Below are 14,884 nucleotides of genomic sequence, written 5' to 3'. Positions count from 1 at the left end.
TATAAACGTATTCTCCGTTGAGATATTGCAGCCGCTGCTGTGTCCAGGCCCAGGAGCCTTAGCACTGTGCTGTGATGTCACTCAATACCACTGACATCACTAGGTGTAAACAACATCTCTCCTTTGCTGTGTATGTGACTATGGAGCTGTTTGGTGATGTCGTCTATTATGGCCTTCATAGAAGCAACAGGAGATTGTTGCATCCATCTAGAACCCTCAGAACTACAGTGCTATGATGTCACTCACTTCCACAGGCCTTGCAGAGTGTAAACAACAACAACCCAGCTTTGTTGTGTATGTAACCATAGGGATTTGTGATGTCACCTAGAACCTTCACAGCAGCGACAGCTTTATGAGGAGCATCAGCACTGCTCTGCCTGAGCAGAACCATCACCGCCATAGGTTGTCAAATAACCCGGATTTAACCCACACAGGTAAGTCCAATGGGGTGCAGGCATGTCCTCTATGCTTACAGCTTCCCGTGGGTGTTGGTTTGATACCGTTTGGGGACAGCCAAGGAGGCATCTGCAGGCAACAAAGGTAGGTGTGTGCTTGTGTGTGTGTTTCCTATGCAGATCCTAAGCCCAGTGTCACATGCAAGTAGGAGGAGTAAGAAGGGTTCCTGGCAAATCCGGGTTATGGATTGCATTTAAAAAGGCCCCGTGGGAGTGCAATGGGCCCCTGTCTTGCTGCTTAGCAATAATGGTATGGGTTTAGGTTCTGCTGTGTGTACTGGTGGTTGACTGCCCCCCAGCCCAGAGTGTGCATGGAAAATTGTCTGGCAGCCTCCCTGACAGCAAGCAGTGATAGTGCCCATGAAGGGGACCTTGTTGGGCCCGCCCCTTTCACGGTTATGGCTTCTCGGCCTTTTGGCTAAGATCAAGTGTAGTATCTGTTCTTATCAGTTTAATATCTGATACGTCCCCTATCTGGGGACCATATATTAAATGGATTTTTGAGAATGGGGGCCGATTTCGAAGCTTGCTTCCGTCGCCCTATGCATTGACCCGATATGGCAGTATCTTCGGGTACAGTGCACCACCCCCTTACAGGGTTAAAAAGAAAGATTCCTACTTTCATTGCTACCTGCTTGCTGGCTAGCCAGCTAGCCAGCCCTGTGGGCCTTGCTGCTGCAGCCAAAAAACAAAAGGTGGTGCTGCTGCTGCTGCTTCTGCTGCTTCTGCTTCTGCTTGTGTCTGGCCCCTGTTGGAGCGTCCAGGCACAGGACTTCTGCTGCTGCTGACTAAATGGCCTCCTTAATTGGATCATTTGAGTAGCCAGCACACCTGTGCAGGTAGGGCATGACATGATAGGCAGCTGCCTTGATAGCGGTTGGGTGCTGAATGTTCCTAATTGACAAAATAAGATTAATGCTTATGAAGAAATATAAAATCTCATCCCTTCCCCAATATCGCGCCACACCCCTACCCCTTAATTCCCTGGTTGAACTTGATGGACATATGTCTTTTTTCGACCGTACTAACTATGTAACTATGTAACATAACATGGGGGGGGGGGGGGGGTCTCCTGGCTGTTCACACAGGTGTGTCATTGCTGTACATTGACCATGCATTGCTTCTGTGGTATTGCAAAGGCAAAGACAAATGCTTCCAGCCATCCATTGCACTAATGGATTGGTCATCAGCTGGCTGTCTATGTCCCGCATCAATATAGACCAAAGTACAGAGGGTTAGGCTATGCTATTGTGCACCTACCTGATGCATCAGAAGGTGCGAGGCCCTTGCTAAATTCTGTGCACAGACTTTGAGATCTATACTTTAGACTGTATCTAAACCTGCTCCAACATGGACTGACATTCTGGCCTACTTTCAGCCGATGCGACTTGTCTGTCGCTGAACAGTCGCTTTTTATGTATTCAGCACCTATGTATAATGTTGTAAAAATGCTCTAGAAGCTAAAGTCGCAGAAATGTCACACATATTTGGCCTGCAACTTTCTGTGCGACAAATTCAGACAGGAAAAATCAGTATAAATCCTTAGAAAATTATCCCCCAGTGTCTCCATCTGCTGGCGGTATTGAATAAGCATTGCTGCACTGATGGGGTATGCATTAGACGAAAAAAAAGAAGAAAAAGAAGAATAATACGCCCAGAAAAGAGGCGAAAAGGAGAAAAACGTAAAAAAACGTGAAAAAAAAGTAAGAGGAAGAGAAGGGAAAAAAAGGTGGAAATGGGTTTAAAAGTGATTTCGGCGGAGAAATATATATATATATATATATATATATATATATATATATATATACGCGCACACACACACATATATATAAACGTATTCTCCGTTGAGATATTGCAGCCGCTGCTGTGTCCAGGCCCAGGAGCCTTAGCACTGTGCTGTGATGTCACTCAATACCACTGACATCACTAGGTGTAAACAACATCTCTCCTTTGCTGTGTATGTGACTATGGAGCTGTTTGGTGATGTCGTCTATTATGGCCTTCATAGAAGCAACAGGAGATTGTTGCATCCATCTAGAACCCTCAGAACTACAGTGCTATGATGTCACTCACTTCCACAGGCCTTGCAGAGTGTAAACAACAACAACCCAGCTTTGTTGTGTATGTAACCATAGGGATTTGTGATGTCACCTAGAACCTTCACAGCAGCGACAGCTTTATGAGGAGCATCAGCACTGCTCTGCCTGAGCAGAACCATCACCGCCATAGGTTGTCAAATAACCCGGATTTAACCCACACAGGTAAGTCCAATGGGGTGCAGGCATGTCCTCTATGCTTACAGCTTCCCGTGGGTGTTGGTTTGATACCGTTTGGGGACAGCCAAGGAGGCATCTGCAGGCAACAAAGGTAGGTGTGTGCTTGTGTGTGTGTTTCCTATGCAGATCCTAAGCCCAGTGTCACATGCAAGTAGGAGGAGTAAGAAGGGTTCCTGGCAAATCCGGGTTATGGATTGCATTTAAAAAGGCCCCGTGGGAGTGCAATGGGCCCCTGTCTTGCTGCTTAGCAATAATGGTATGGGTTTAGGTTCTGCTGTGTGTACTGGTGGTTGACTGCCCCCCAGCCCAGAGTGTGCATGGAAAATTGTCTGGCAGCCTCCCTGACAGCAAGCAGTGATAGTGCCCATGAAGGGGACCTTGTTGGGCCCGCCCCTTTCACGGTTATCGCTTCTCGGCCTTTTGGCTAAGATCAAGTGTAGTATCTGTTCTTATCAGTTTAATATCTGATACGTCCCCTATCTGGGGACCATATATTAAATGGATTTTTGAGAACGGGGGCCGATTTCGAAGCTTGCTTCCGTCGCCCTATGCATTGACCCGATATGGCAGTATCTTCGGGTACAGTGCACCACCCCCTTACAGGGTTAAAAAGAAAGATTCCTACTTTCATTGCTACCTGCTTGCTGGCTAGCCAGCTAGCCAGCCCTGTGGGCCTTGCTGCTGCAGCCAAAAAACAAAAGGTGGTGCTGCTGCTGCTGCTTCTGCTGCTTCTGCTTCTGCTTGTGTCTGGCCCCTGTTGGAGCGTCCAGGCACAGGACTTCTGCTGCTGCTGACTAAATGGCCTCCTTAATTGGATCATTTGAGTAGCCAGCACACCTGTGCAGGTAGGGCATGACATGATAGGCAGCTGCCTTGATAGCGGGTGGGTGCTGAATGTTCCTAATTGACAAAATAAGATTGATGCTTATGAAGAAATATAAAATCTCATCCCTTCCCCAATATCGCGCCACACCCCTACCCCTTAATTCCCTGGTTGAACTTGATGGACATATGTCTTTTTTCGACCGTACTAACTATGTAACTATGTAACATAACATGGGGGGGGGGGGGGGGGGGTCTCCTGGCTGTTCACACAGGTGTGTCATTGCTGTACATTGACCATGCATTGCTTCTGTGGTATTGCAAAGGCAAAGACAAATGCTTCCAGCCATCCATTGCACTAATGGATTGGTCATCAGCTGGCTGTCTATGTCCCGCATCAATATAGACCAAAGTACAGAGGGTTAGGCTATGCTATTGTGCACCTACCTGATGCATCAGAAGGTGCGAGGCCCTTGCTAAATTCTGTGCACAGACTTTGAGATCTATACTTTAGACTGTATCTAAACCTGCTCCAACATGGACTGACATTCTGGCCTACTTTCAGCCGATGCGACTTGTCTGTCGCTGAACAGTCGCTTTTTATGTATTCAGCACCTATGTATAATGTTGTAAAAATGCTCTAGAAGCTAAAGTCGCAGAAATGTCACACATATTTGGCCTGCAACTTTCTGTGCAACAAATTCAGACAGGAAAAATCAGTATAAATCCTTAGAAAATTATCCCCCAGTGTCTCCATCTGCTGGCGGTATTGAATAAGCATTGCTGCACTGATGGGGTATGCATTAGACGAAAAAAAAGAAGAAAAAGAAGAATAATACGCCCAGAAAAGAGGCGAAAAGGAGAAAAACGTAAAAAAACGTGAAAAAAAAGTAAGAGGAAGAGAAGGGAAAAAAAGGTGGAAATGGGTTTAAAAGTGATTTCGGCGGAGAAATATATATATATATATATATATATATATATATACGCGCACACACACACATATATATAAACGTATTCTCCGTTGAGATATTGCAGCCGCTGCTGTGTCCAGGCCCAGGAGCCTTAGCACTGTGCTGTGATGTCACTCAATACCACTGACATCACTAGGTGTAAACAACATCTCTCCTTTGCTGTGTATGTGACTATGGAGCTGTTTGGTGATGTCGTCTATTATGGCCTTCATAGAAGCAACAGGAGATTGTTGCATCCATCTAGAACCCTCAGAACTACAGTGCTATGATGTCACTCACTTCCACAGGCCTTGCAGAGTGTAAACAACAACAACCCAGCTTTGTTGTGTATGTAACCATAGGGATTTGTGATGTCACCTAGAACCTTCACAGCAGCGACAGCTTTATGAGGAGCATCAGCACTGCTCTGCCTGAGCAGAACCATCACCGCCATAGGTTGTCAAATAACCCGGATTTAACCCACACAGGTAAGTCCAATGGGGTGCAGGCATGTCCTCTATGCTTACAGCTTCCCGTGGGTGTTGGTTTGATACCGTTTGGGGACAGCCAAGGAGGCATCTGCAGGCAACAAAGGTAGGTGTGTGCTTGTGTGTGTGTTTCCTATGCAGATCCTAAGCCCAGTGTCACATGCAAGTAGGAGGAGTAAGAAGGGTTCCTGGCAAATCCGGGTTATGGATTGCATTTAAAAAGGCCCCGTGGGAGTGCAATGGGCCCCTGTCTTGCTGCTTAGCAATAATGGTATGGGTTTAGGTTCTGCTGTGTGTACTGGTGGTTGACTGCCCCCCAGCCCAGAGTGTGCATGGAAAATTGTCTGGCAGCCTCCCTGACAGCAAGCAGTGATAGTGCCCATGAAGGGGACCTTGTTGGGCCCGCCCCTTTCACGGTTATCGCTTCTCGGCCTTTTGGCTAAGATCAAGTGTAGTATCTGTTCTTATCAGTTTAATATCTGATACGTCCCCTATCTGGGGACCATATATTAAATGGATTTTTGAGAACGGGGGCCGATTTCGAAGCTTGCTTCCGTCGCCCTATGCATTGACCCGATATGGCAGTATCTTCGGGTACAGTGCACCACCCCCTTACAGGGTTAAAAAGAAAGATTCCTACTTTCATTGCTACCTGCTTGCTGGCTAGCCAGCTAGCCAGCCCTGTGGGCCTTGCTGCTGCAGCCAAAAAACAAAAGGTGGTGCTGCTGCTGCTGCTTCTGCTTCTGCTTGTGTCTGGCCCCTGTTGGAGCGTCCAGGCACAGGACTTCTGCTGCTGCTGACTAAATGGCCTCCTTAATTGGATCATTTGAGTAGCCAGCACACCTGTGCAGGTAGGGCATGACATGATAGGCAGCTGCCTTGATAGCGGGTGGGTGCTGAATGTTCCTAATTGACAAAATAAGATTAATGCTTATGAAGAAATATAAAATCTCATCCCTTCCCCAATATCGCGCCACACCCCTACCCCTTAATTCCCTGGTTGAACTTGATGGACATATGTCTTTTTTCGACCGTACTAACTATGTAACTATGTAACATAACATGGGGGGGGGGGGGGTCTCCTGGCTGTTCACACAGGTGTGTCATTGCTGTACATTGACCATGCATTGCTTCTGTGGTATTGCAAAGGCAAAGACAAATGCTTCCAGCCATCCATTGCACTAATGGATTGGTCATCAGCTGGCTGTCTATGTCCCGCATCAATATAGACCAAAGTACAGAGGGTTAGGCTATGCTATTGTGCACCTACCTGATGCATCAGAAGGTGCGAGGCCCTTGCTAAATTCTGTGCACAGACTTTGAGATCTATGCTTTAGACTGTATCTAAACCTGCTCCAACATGGACTGACATTCTGGCCTACTTTCAGCCGATGCGACTTGTCTGTCGCTGAACAGTCGCTTTTTATGTATTCAGCACCTATGTATAATGTTGTAAAAATGCTCTAGAAGCTAAAGTCGCAGAAATGTCACACATATTTGGCCTGCAACTTTCTGTGCGACAAATTCAGACAGGAAAAATCAGTATAAATCCTTAGAAAATTATCCCCCAGTGTCTCCATCTGCTGGCGGTATTGAATAAGCATTGCTGCACTGATGGGGTATGCATTAGACGAAAAAAAAGAAGAAAAAGAAGAATAATACGCCCAGAAAAGAGGCGAAAAGGAGAAAAACGTAAAAAAACGTGAAAAAAAAGTAAGAGGAAGAGAAGGGAAAAAAAGGTGGAAATGGGTTTAAAAGTGATTTCGGCGGAGAAATATATATATATATATATATATATATATATATATATATATATACGCGCACACACACACATATATATAAACGTATTCTCCGTTGAGATATTGCAGCCGCTGCTGTGTCCAGGCCCAGGAGCCTTAGCACTGTGCTGTGATGTCACTCAATACCACTGACATCACTAGGTGTAAACAACATCTCTCCTTTGCTGTGTATGTGACTATGGAGCTGTTTGGTGATGTCGTCTATTATGGCCTTCATAGAAGCAACAGGAGATTGTTGCATCCATCTAGAACCCTCAGAACTACAGTGCTATGATGTCACTCACTTCCACAGGCCTTGCAGAGTGTAAACAACAACAACCCAGCTTTGTTGTGTATGTAACCATAGGGATTTGTGATGTCACCTAGAACCTTCACAGCAGCGACAGCTTTATGAGGAGCATCAGCACTGCTCTGCCTGAGCAGAACCATCACCGCCATAGGTTGTCAAATAACCCGGATTTAACCCACACAGGTAAGTCCAATGGGGTGCAGGCATGTCCTCTATGCTTACAGCTTCCCGTGGGTGTTGGTTTGATACCGTTTGGGGACAGCCAAGGAGGCATCTGCAGGCAACAAAGGTAGGTGTGTGCTTGTGTGTGTGTTTCCTATGCAGATCCTAAGCCCAGTGTCACATGCAAGTAGGAGGAGTAAGAAGGGTTCCTGGCAAATCCGGGTTATGGATTGCATTTAAAAAGGCCCCGTGGGAGTGCAATGGGCCCCTGTCTTGCTGCTTAGCAATAATGGTATGGGTTTAGGTTCTGCTGTGTGTACTGGTGGTTGACTGCCCCCCAGCCCAGAGTGTGCATGGAAAATTGTCTGGCAGCCTCCCTGACAGCAAGCAGTGATAGTGCCCATGAAGGGGACCTTGTTGGGCCCGCCCCTTTCACGGTTATCGCTTCTCGGCCTTTTGGCTAAGATCAAGTGTAGTATCTGTTCTTATCAGTTTAATATCTGATACGTCCCCTATCTGGGGACCATATATTAAATGGATTTTTGAGAACGGGGGCCGATTTCGAAGCTTGCTTCCGTCGCCCTATGCATTGACCCGATATGGCAGTATCTTCGGGTACAGTGCACCACCCCCTTACAGGGTTAAAAAGAAAGATTCCTACTTTCATTGCTACCTGCTTGCTGGCTAGCCAGCTAGCCAGCCCTGTGGGCCTTGCTGCTGCAGCCAAAAAACAAAAGGTGGTGCTGCTGCTGCTGCTTCTGCTGCTTCTGCTTCTGATTGTGTCTGGCCCCTGTTGGAGCGTCCAGGCACAGGACTTCTGCTGCTGCTGACTAAATGGCCTCCTTAATTGGATCATTTGAGTAGCCAGCACACCTGTGCAGGTAGGGCATGACATGATAGGCAGCTGCCTTGATAGCGGGTGGGTGCTGAATGTTCCTAATTGACAAAATAAGATTAATGCTTATGAAGAAATATAAAATCTCATCCCTTCCCCAATATCGCGCCACACCCCTACCCCTTAATTCCCTGGTTGAACTTGATGGACATATGTCTTTTTTCGACCGTACTAACTATGTAACTATGTAACATAACATGGGGGGGGGGGGGGGGGTCTCCTGGCTGTTCACACAGGTGTGTCATTGCTGTACATTGACCATGCATTGCTTCTGTGGTATTGCAAAGGCAAAGACAAATGCTTCCAGCCATCCATTGCACTAATGGATTGGTCATCAGCTGGCTGTCTATGTCCCGCATCAATATAGACCAAAGTACAGAGGGTTAGGCTATGCTATTGTGCACCTACCTGATGCATCAGAAGGTGCGAGGCCCTTGCTAAATTCTGTGCACAGACTTTGAGATCTATACTTTAGACTGTATCTAAACCTGCTCCAACATGGACTGACATTCTGGCCTACTTTCAGCCGATGCGACTTGTCTGTCGCTGAACAGTCGCTTTTTATGTATTCAGCACCTATGTATAATGTTGTAAAAATGCTCTAGAAGCTAAAGTCGCAGAAATGTCACACATATTTGGCCTGCAACTTTCTGTGCGACAAATTCAGACAGGAAAAATCAGTATAAATCCTTAGAAAATTATCCCCCAGTGTCTCCATCTGCTGGCGGTATTGAATAAGCATTGCTGCACTGATGGGGTATGCATTAGACGAAAAAAAAGAAGAAAAAGAAGAATAATACGCCCAGAAAAGAGGCGAAAAGGAGAAAAACGTAAAAAAACGTGAAAAAAAGTAAGAGGAAGAGAAGGGAAAAAAAGGTGGAAATGGGTTTAAAAGTGATTTCGGCGGAGAAATATATATATATATATATATATATATATATATATATATATACGCGCACACACACACATATATATAAACGTATTCTCCGTTGAGATATTGCAGCCGCTGCTGTGTCCAGGCCCAGGAGCCTTAGCACTGTGCTGTGATGTCACTCAATACCACTGACATCACTAGGTGTAAACAACATCTCTCCTTTGCTGTGTATGTGACTATGGAGCTGTTTGGTGATGTCGTCTATTATGGCCTTCATAGAAGCAACAGGAGATTGTTGCATCCATCTAGAACCCTCAGAACTACAGTGCTATGATGTCACTCACTTCCACAGGCCTTGCAGAGTGTAAACAACAACAACCCAGCTTTGTTGTGTATGTAACCATAGGGATTTGTGATGTCACCTAGAACCTTCACAGCAGCGACAGCTTTATGAGGAGCATCAGCACTGCTCTGCCTGAGCAGAACCATCACCGCCATAGGTTGTCAAATAACCCGGATTTAACCCACACAGGTAAGTCCAATGGGGTGCAGGCATGTCCTCTATGCTTACAGCTTCCCGTGGGTGTTGGTTTGATACCGTTTGGGGACAGCCAAGGAGGCATCTGCAGGCAACAAAGGTAGGTGTGTGCTTGTGTGTGTGTTTCCTATGCAGATCCTAAGCCCAGTGTCACATGCAAGTAGGAGGAGTAAGAAGGGTTCCTGGCAAATCCGGGTTATGGATTGCATTTAAAAAGGCCCCGTGGGAGTGCAATGGGCCCCTGTCTTGCTGCTTAGCAATAATGGTATGGGTTTAGGTTCTGCTGTGTGTACTGGTGGTTGACTGCCCCCCAGCCCAGAGTGTGCATGGAAAATTGTCTGGCAGCCTCCCTGACAGCAAGCAGTGATAGTGCCCATGAAGGGGACCTTGTTGGGCCCGCCCCTTTCACGGTTATCGCTTCTCGGCCTTTTGGCTAAGATCAAGTGTAGTATCTGTTCTTATCAGTTTAATATCTGATACGTCCCCTATCTGGGGACCATATATTAAATGGATTTTTGAGAACGGGGGCCGATTTCGAAGCTTGCTTCCGTCGCCCTATGCATTGACCCGATATGGCAGTATCTTCGGGTACAGTGCACCACCCCCTTACAGGGTTAAAAAGAAAGATTCCTACTTTCATTGCTACCTGCTTGCTGGCTAGCCAGCTAGCCAGCCCTGTGGGCCTTGCTGCTGCAGCCAAAAAACAAAAGGTGGTGCTGCTGCTGCTGCTTCTGCTGCTTCTGCTTCTGCTTGTGTCTGGCCCCTGTTGGAGCGTCCAGGCACAGGACTTCTGCTGCTGCTGACTAAATGGCCTCCTTAATTGGATCATTTGAGTAGCCAGCACACCTGTGCAGGTAGGGCATGACATGATAGGCAGCTGCCTTGATAGCGGGTGGGTGCTGAATGTTCCTAATTGACAAAATAAGATTAATGCTTATGAAGAAATATAAAATCTCATCCCTTCCCCAATATCGCGCCACACCCCTACCCCTTAATTCCCTGGTTGAACTTGATGGACATATGTCTTTTTTCGACCGTACTAACTATGTAACTATGTAACATAACATGGGGGGGGGGGGGGGGGGGGGTCTCCTGGCTGTTCACACAGGTGTGTCATTGCTGTACATTGACCATGCATTGCTTCTGTGGTATTGCAAAGGCAAAGACAAATGCTTCCAGCCATCCATTGCACTAATGGATTGGTCATCAGCTGGCTGTCTATGTCCCGCATCAATATAGACCAAAGTACAGAGGGTTAGGCTATGCTATTGTGCACCTACCTGATGCATCAGAAGGTGCGAGGCCCTTGCTAAATTCTGTGCACAGACTTTGAGATCTATACTTTAGACTGTATCTAAACCTGCTCCAACATGGACTGACATTCTGGCCTACTTTCAGCCGATGCGACTTGTCTGTCGCTGAACAGTCGCTTTTTATGTATTCAGCACCTATGTATAATGTTGTAAAAATGCTCTAGAAGCTAAAGTCGCAGAAATGTCACACATATTTGGCCTGCAACTTTCTGTGCGACAAATTCAGACAGGAAAAATCAGTATAAATCCTTAGAAAATTATCCCCCAGTGTCTCCATCTGCTGGCGGTATTGAATAAGCATTGCTGCACTGATGGGGTATGCATTAGACGAAAAAAAAGAAGAAAAAGAAGAATAATACGCCCAGAAAAGAGGCGAAAAGGAGAAAAACGTAAAAAAACGTGAAAAAAAAGTAAGAGGAAGAGAAGGGAAAAAAAGGTGGAAATGGGTTTAAAAGTGATTTCGGCGGAGAAATATATATATATATATATGTATATATATATATATATATATATATATACGCGCACACACACACATATATATAAACGTATTCTCCGTTGAGATATTGCAGCCGCTGCTGTGTCCAGGCCCAGGAGCCTTAGCACTGTGCTGTGATGTCACTCAATACCACTGACATCACTAGGTGTAAACAACATCTCTCCTTTGCTGTGTATGTGACTATGGAGCTGTTTGGTGATGTCGTCTATTATGGCCTTCATAGAAGCAACAGGAGATTGTTGCATCCATCTAGAACCCTCAGAACTACAGTGCTATGATGTCACTCACTTCCACAGGCCTTGCAGAGTGTAAACAACAACAACCCAGCTTTGTTGTGTATGTAACCATAGGGATTTGTGATGTCACCTAGAACCTTCACAGCAGCGACAGCTTTATGAGGAGCATCAGCACTGCTCTGCCTGAGCAGAACCATCACCGCCATAGGTTGTCAAATAACCCGGATTTAACCCACACAGGTAAGTCCAATGGGGTGCAGGCATGTCCTCTATGCTTACAGCTTCCCGTGGGTGTTGGTTTGATACCGTTTGGGGACAGCCAAGGAGGCATCTGCAGGCAACAAAGGTAGGTGTGTGCTTGTGTGTGTGTTTCCTATGCAGATCCTAAGCCCAGTGTCACATGCAAGTAGGAGGAGTAAGAAGGGTTCCTGGCAAATCCGGGTTATGGATTGCATTTAAAAAGGCCCCGTGGGAGTGCAATGGGCCCCTGTCTTGCTGCTTAGCAATAATGGTATGGGTTTAGGTTCTGCTGTGTGTACTGGTGGTTGACTGCCCCCCAGCCCAGAGTGTGCATGGAAAATTGTCTGGCAGCCTCCCTGACAGCAAGCAGTGATAGTGCCCATGAAGGGGACCTTGTTGGGCCCGCCCCTTTCACGGTTATGGCTTCTCGGCCTTTTGGCTAAGATCAAGTGTAGTATCTGTTCTTATCAGTTTTCATGCTGGTGGGGATGGGTGCTGCATGGAGGATGCAGGTGTACCAGGGCTTTCCGGGGCTGGTTCTGAGGAATCAGCTCGACGGCTGCCCCGATGTGACCTGTTCCCTCCGGGTCTCGCCATGAGGCTGAGAGGGTCTAGAGCCGAGGTACTTTTGTGCCTCGGGGAGTGGTGACCCCGAGGTGCCGAAACTCACTGGGAGAATAGACTCACTGAGTTGAAGCACGGGCACCATAATCTCTTCACCTTGTGGCACTCACCTCTTGATTCCCGGCCTTCTGGCTAGGATCAGAGAAATTTTTATAGATCCGGCCGGATGTCCGGGCAGTATATCTGCACACATTCACTTATTTATTTCTTTTTTGTCTCACTGTGTCACTTTTTGCGTGTTGTGTGTTCACAGGATTGGTCAGGATGCGGTAGCCCTTCTGGGTGTCCCTCCTGGCGGTCTAGGGGAGGTGTGTGTGTGGCCATTAGGTTCCGCACCTCCCTGCAAACACCCCGGGTACTCCTGCTTTGGCAGGGTACCTACCGTAATCGGCTCTGCGGGCAGATACCTTGGCTAACGCCAAGGGGGATGCCGGGAGCATTTGTGGTCCCCTAGTAGCTTCGGCGAAAAGGGACATCGAACCTGGAACCTCGCAGGTACCTTTTGGTCCGGAGGCGAAGGGTAAGGTTTGTTGGGGGGCCTCTCTCCTATCGGAGAAGGGCTTGCGATAGACCGCATCCTTTGTGCACGTTTTTTTAGTGTAACACGTTTGCACTTTTTCTTGCACTTTGGGTGAATCGAAAGCACGTTCCTCGGCTTTAGATAAAAAAAAAAAAAAAAAAAAAATCTGTTCTTATCAGTTTAATATCTGATACGTCCCCTATCTGGGGACCATATATTAAATGGATTTTTGAGAACGGGGGCCGATTTCGAAGCTTGCTTCCGTCGCCCTATGCATTGACCCGATATGGCAGTATCTTCGGGTACAGTGCACCACCCCCTTACAGGGTTAAAAAGAAAGATTCCTACTTTCATTGCTACCTGCTTGCTGGCTAGCCAGCTAGCCAGCCCTGTGGGCCTTGCTGCTGCAGCCAAAAAACAAAAGGTGGTGCTGCTGCTGCTGCTTCTGCTGCTTCTGCTTCTGCTTGTGTCTGGCCCCTGTTGGAGCGTCCAGGCACAGGACTTCTGCTGCTGCTGACTAAATGGCCTCCTTAATTGGATCATTTGAGTAGCCAGCACACCTGTGCAGGTAGGGCATGACATGATAGGCAGCTGCCTTGATAGCGGGTGGGTGCTGAATGTTCCTAATTGACAAAATAAGATTAATGCTTATGAAGAAATATAAAATCTCATCCCTTCCCCAATATCGCGCCACACCCCTACCCCTTAATTCCCTGGTTGAACTTGATGGACATATGTCTTTTTTCGACCGTACTAACTATGTAACTATGTAACATAACATGGGGGGGGGGGGGGGGTCTCCTGGCTGTTCACACAGGTGTGTCATTGCTGTACATTGACCATGCATTGCTTCTGTGGTATTGCAAAGGCAAAGACAAATGCTTCCAGCCATCCATTGCACTAATGGATTGGTCATCAGCTGGCTGTCTATGTCCCGCATCAATATAGACCAAAGTACAGAGGGTTAGGCTATGCTATTGTGCACCTACCTGATGCATCAGAAGGTGCGAGGCCCTTGCTAAATTCTGTGCACAGACTTTGAGATCTATACTTTAGACTGTATCTAAACCTGCTCCAACATGGACTGACATTCTGGCCTACTTTCAGCCGATGCGACTTGTCTGTCCGCTGAACAGTCGCTTTTTATGTATTCAGCACCTATGTATAATGTTGTAAAAATGCTCTAGAAGCTAAAGTCGCAGAAATGTCACACATATTTGGCCTGCAACTTTCTGTGCGACAAATTCAGACAGGAAAAATCAGTATAAATCCTTAGAAAATTATCCCCCAGTGTCTCCATCTGCTGGCGGTATTGAATAAGCATTGCTGCACTGATGGGGTATGCATTAGACGAAAAAAAAGAAGAAAAAGAAGAATAATACGCCCAGAAAAGAGGCGAAAAGGAGAAAAACGTAAAAAAACGTGAAAAAAAAGTAAGAGGAAGAGAAGGGAAAAAAAGGTGGAAATGGGTTTAAAAGTGATTTCGGCGGAGAATATATATATATATATATATATATATATATATATATATATACGCGCACACACACACATATATATAAACGTATTCTCCGTTGAGATATTGCAGCCGCTGCTGTGTCCAGGCCCAGGAGCCTTAGCACTGTGCTGTGATGTCACTCAATACCACTGACATCACTAGGTGTAAACAACATCTCTCCTTTGCTGTGTATGTGACTATGGAGCTGTTTGGTGATGTCGTCTATTATGGCCTTCATAGAAGCAACAGGAGATTGTTGCATCCATCTAGAACCCTCAGAACTACAGTGCTATGATGTCACTCACTTCCACAGGCCTTGCAGAGTGTAAACAACAACAACCCAGCTTTGTTGTGTATGTAACCATAGGGATTTGTGATGTCACCTAGAACCTTCACAGCAGCGACAGCTTTA

General features: G+C 46.5%; 6 non-coding genes and 1 pseudogene across 6 annotated transcripts; all 7 read left to right on the top strand.

Annotated features, from left to right (window-relative positions):
* The first annotated feature begins 853 nt into the window (after positions 1-853).
* On the top strand, positions 854-1,044 carry LOC130319720 (U2 spliceosomal RNA). The gene has a single exon (XR_008865813.1). It is a non-coding gene; the product is annotated as a U2 spliceosomal RNA (small nuclear RNA).
* Positions 1,045-3,135: 2,091 nt separating this feature from the next.
* Positions 3,136-3,326, top strand: LOC130319718 (U2 spliceosomal RNA). Its single transcript, XR_008865811.1, has one exon. It is a non-coding gene; the product is annotated as a U2 spliceosomal RNA (small nuclear RNA).
* Positions 3,327-5,410: 2,084 nt separating this feature from the next.
* LOC130319717 (U2 spliceosomal RNA) lies at positions 5,411-5,601 on the top strand. The gene has a single exon (XR_008865810.1). It is a non-coding gene; the product is annotated as a U2 spliceosomal RNA (small nuclear RNA).
* Positions 5,602-7,681: 2,080 nt separating this feature from the next.
* Positions 7,682-7,872, top strand: LOC130319738 (U2 spliceosomal RNA). The gene has a single exon (XR_008865823.1). It is a non-coding gene; the product is annotated as a U2 spliceosomal RNA (small nuclear RNA).
* Positions 7,873-9,961: 2,089 nt separating this feature from the next.
* LOC130319737 (U2 spliceosomal RNA) lies at positions 9,962-10,152 on the top strand. The gene has a single exon (XR_008865822.1). It is a non-coding gene; the product is annotated as a U2 spliceosomal RNA (small nuclear RNA).
* Positions 10,153-12,252: 2,100 nt separating this feature from the next.
* Positions 12,253-12,412, top strand: LOC130319734 (U2 spliceosomal RNA; annotated as a pseudogene).
* A 695-nt stretch (positions 12,413-13,107) lies between these two features.
* On the top strand, positions 13,108-13,295 carry LOC130319727 (U2 spliceosomal RNA). The gene has a single exon (XR_008865817.1). It is a non-coding gene; the product is annotated as a U2 spliceosomal RNA (small nuclear RNA).
* The last annotated feature ends 1,589 nt before the right edge of the window (positions 13,296-14,884 follow it).

Source organism: Hyla sarda, unplaced genomic scaffold, assembly GCF_029499605.1.
Source record: "Hyla sarda isolate aHylSar1 unplaced genomic scaffold, aHylSar1.hap1 scaffold_2160, whole genome shotgun sequence".
In the NCBI taxonomy this organism is placed as follows: domain Eukaryota; kingdom Metazoa; phylum Chordata; class Amphibia; order Anura; family Hylidae; genus Hyla; species Hyla sarda.
This window is presented reverse-complemented; position numbering and strand designations above follow the sequence as displayed.